The sequence below is a fragment of the Cynara cardunculus genome (genome assembly GCF_001531365.2).
Source record: "Cynara cardunculus var. scolymus isolate 2C chromosome LG 2, CcrdV1, whole genome shotgun sequence".
Taxonomy (NCBI): domain Eukaryota; kingdom Viridiplantae; phylum Streptophyta; class Magnoliopsida; order Asterales; family Asteraceae; genus Cynara; species Cynara cardunculus.
The window spans coordinates 57,171,250-57,175,553 of NC_037529.1; the positions used below are offsets into that span (position 1 = coordinate 57,171,250).

General features: G+C 40.6%; 1 pseudogene; it reads left to right on the forward strand.

The window, feature by feature from the left end:
• The first annotated feature begins 3,353 nt into the window (after positions 1-3,353).
• LOC112506193 lies at positions 3,354-3,943 on the forward strand (annotated as a pseudogene).
• The last annotated feature ends 361 nt before the right edge of the window (positions 3,944-4,304 follow it).

Sequence of the window (4,304 nt, forward strand, 5' to 3'; positions counted from 1 at the left end):
TTTATTTTATTTGGAGCATTTCTAAAATATTTGGCATTACACAAGTTAACTTCATCAGTTACCCGCCGATGCGTGATCTTCGGAACTAAACTTGGGAGCTAAGCCAGATGAACTCTAATCATCATGACTAGATCCTAATAAAATATAATTCTAAATATAGGATCTATAATAAGGTGCTAACCTAAAGCTCCGAAATGACAGGATGTCACACTACTGCTGCTGTCGCCCCTAAAATTGTTGCTCCAGCAACCCATGAAGCTAAAGATCCTAGAGCTGAAGCTAACACTGAGGTTCTTAATGTTATTCCAACCTCCTATGAAGCTGCTGCAGCTGAGGAAGTTGATGCCATCCGAGCTGAAGCTGAAGCTCTCGACGATGACCTTCCCATCACCTCTGCAGCTAATGCTGGTGATGAGGAAGAAGACAATGAAGATGATGATGATGAAGAAGGTGAATCTCCCGACCTCCCTGACTCTGGCAGCGACCTGGATGACGATGATGACGAGGACGAAGACGACTTTACCATCTAGTTTCAGCGTCCTTCCACTGCCACCAAAGGTGTCGCCCTTAGGGATTCTGCATCCCAGGGGGAGAAAAAGGGGGATGAGGCTGCTTAAGAATCGCAACAGGGAACTAAGTCTAAGGGAAAATGTATCGCTGAAGAAGGGAACCTCAAGATACTTTTCAAACCCCTTGAACCCTTATATGATGAGTCCTCAAGCCAAATAACCATCACTTCCATGTACCAACTTTCTATTCCCTCAACTACATGCGGTCGGTTAGAGGAATGGATCCCTAAGAACCCAACCCCCAACACTCCTACCGACCAACAGATGGCTCAGCTCAGGGTGTCACTCGACCAAGCTAGAGTAAAAATTCCTCTTCATATCTTTAGTTGTGGTGAGTTCGACTTCCTGACCGTAGCTGAAAGACTCAAGGCTCTCAAGGCCAAGGAAAAACTTATATACTTCAAAAGAAACATATTGAGGACAGCTTAAAGCTGGCCAAGTCTCTAGCCACAAAAGATCTTCCCAAGAGAAAATCCAAAAAGACGGTGAACGCTGTCCAGGCCCAAGCTAAACTTTTGTCCATTGTAGAGGCTGAACATGAAAAAAATTTGAAGCTGGCCGATCGTGACAAGCGCTGGAGCAAAGAAAGCCTTAACAAGAGAATCAGCCCTCATCCAATTACAAGCGTTAGCATAAATAGACGAACAAAAGACGGTGGGTTGCTGATATCTATGCTTATCACCAGGGATAATCTCAAGGCGGTCACCGAGTACCCTTCCTACCTTAGAAAATATGGCTACAGTGAATGGTTGGAGATCCGACAGGCCATTCAGTGCTCATAGTCATAAGCCGATTATCGAAGACATCATAAGTGAGCAGATCAAGAAGGTGTCCAGGTATGTCGCAGTCTTTGAAAGGCCAACACTGAAGAAAGGTGGAAGAAGAAAAAGGCCTTCAAGCCCTGATGATGGACCATCCCTGAGGAACAAACATGAAACAAAGTTCTCCTTAGATGAAGTCCTGAAGGCTTCGAAGAAGCCATAAATATCGATGTTGAATCTCTCACTGCCAGAGAAGGGTCCTTATATACCCAATACTGTGCATGTGAAGCCTGAGTTAGGACTTATATTCCTTGACTATGATGGCAAAGTCAGATTCCCAGAATGTCTGAGCTACATCTAATGCCCAATGGAACACCTCGAATATCTCAGTTTCTGGCTTGATGAAGACTCAAAGGTGAAATGATGGAACACAAGATCAAAAGAGAGTTTCTACGTTGAAAGGAGCTTGGAGAAAATGTACCTGGCCTCATCAATCTGAAAGACTTAGACTAGTTACTTTCCTTTGTAATTTGTCCATTCACTGTATAACTTTTGTTCTATGTCTACTTTCAGTGTTCAAACTTATATTTTGTAAGTCTTAAGACATGTACTGAATGACTTGTAATATTTCCATTTGAAATTAATATAAGTATTTTTTGTGCATCATTGAAAAAGATCCCTAAAAAAAGTAAGAGGGACACAAGTCTATGAGTTCCAGTGTTACTCTTACATTCACTAACAATCTATAAGTCAGTGAACATGCTTTCAGTTTTAGTTTTCCTTCTTGTACTTTTTCTTGAACTTATAACTTAAGAAAATTTTATAAGAAAAGATTGACTCACTAAAAAAGATCCCAAAAAAGTTAAAAGGGACATGTACTTTATATGTAACTTTTTCTTACTGTTATTTGATAATGCAACTTTCTTTATGTTGCTTTGTTATCATCAAATAGGGGGAGATTGTTGATCATCTCTCTCAATGATTTGATTATAATCCTTTTTACCTTATACGAAGTATTATTGTTTCTGTCTTTCAATTCCAGTGCTCATCACTGAGTCTGTTCTGTGATCGCTGAGAACATGTAATGTAAGTCTATCAGCAACAACGATATTTCAAGAACACAAAACTCACATCAAAGAACCTTTAGCAAAAGTCGAAGACTAAAATTGAAGATTAGAGACTGGCGAGTTCATGATCTGAAGCGACATTCAGTGATTATGACCTGGTCTACATATGTGTGAACACTACCCAAGCCTCAGCGAATGCTGAAGAGACCTTCAGGGTTATTCTAGCATTCAATGATCAAAAGAAGCTTGTTGAGCAAGAGTGTTTTTGTCTTATCCTTCCACACACAAAGGACAAACCTATACCTTTTCTAGAGTATAGTACAGTACGGAGCCGATTAGTTGACTCTACTACCCAACAACTTCATGAAAGGATGTCTGCTCATGAATAAGCTTTTGTACTATTCACTGTAGCAAAGGACAAGTCTTTCTCTAAAGGCTTGATGCGTGTTCAAACCCTACCGCATTGCATTAAATGTGCATTTAATGCAATGCGTATAAATAGATGTCTTCTATCTCCATGCAAAGATACTGTTACTCTTGAACCTTAATTCTTGCGTGCATACGTAAAAAAACACACATCTAAGAACATAATACGCTTATCTTAAAAAACAAGTTAGAATCTCTTTTTAAGTAGTCTAAACAGTTCTTACCTAGAAAGAACTTACTTTCTTTTTAGTCTTAAACAACAAATCATTTCTCTTTGCTAAGAACATTTGTGTGTAACTTAGATTGTTTAGATAGGTTATCTTTACCTTATCTTTTCCACAAACAATCTTGTAAAATATGTATTGATCTTTCTTTATCAATATATATTTTAAATTTGAAAAGTTTACTGTATTTGTATTCATCCCCCCCTTCTACAAACTGTTTCAACATATCTTGTAGACCTAACGGGACCAACAGTTTTCCTCTTTATCCTCCTCCATAAATCCACCGTCGCCCACCTCCACTGCACCATGGCCACCACTGCCGAAACCATCACTCCTTCAAACACTCATCTTGGATGGATCGGCACCGGCGTCATGGGCCAATTTGTGTGCTCTCATATAATAAAAGCCAACTACACTCTCACCGTCTTCACTCGTACCCATTCCAAAGCACAATCCCTTCTCGGAGCGAATTGGGCTTCCTCTCATCATGCCGTCTCTTAAAAATCAGACATCGTTTTCTCCATCGTCGGCTACCCCTCCGACGTCTGCCATGTCCTCCTCCACCCAACCTCCGACGGCCTCTCTGTCTCTCACCTAATGGAATCCTCGTCGACATAACCACTTCCAAACCCTCATTGGCCGTCGAAATTGCCAATTCTGCCGCTGGGAAGTCATGTTTCTCAATCGACGTTCTAGTTCCACCGTAGATCGTGTTGCTCGTGATGCCATGCTGTCAGTTTTCGCCGAAGCAACAAATCTACCATGAAACAATTGAATCCGATTTTCGCCCTTTTGAGAAAAATTAACTACATGGTGGTCCAGGTAAAGGATTTTTCGCAAAATTAGCGAATCAAATCACGATTGCCTCAACAATGGTGGGATTAATCAAGGTGTGATCTATGCAAACTGGTCGGTTATATTTCACACCTCTAGACTAATGAAATTGGGCCGAAAAGCAAGTATACAATACGGCCCAATGTCGTCTTTCCAAGTAATAAGTGGTACAAGTACCGAGTTATCGTCCACAGGGACTGTAGCCGAAGTTAGATTAGAGTCCAATGAAAGAGATGATTTCAGATGGCGATTTCGAAGACTTTTCTCTGATTTTTAGGTTATCCAAAACAGAATACAGAATAAATAAAAGAAGCAAGGGTGTGAGACCTAATGTGAGACTCAAACACAAATTCCAGCAGCCAATGCTATAGGAATGCTATAGCAAGCAGTGTTCCGAAACTAAGTTCCACCATCTATTTTGAA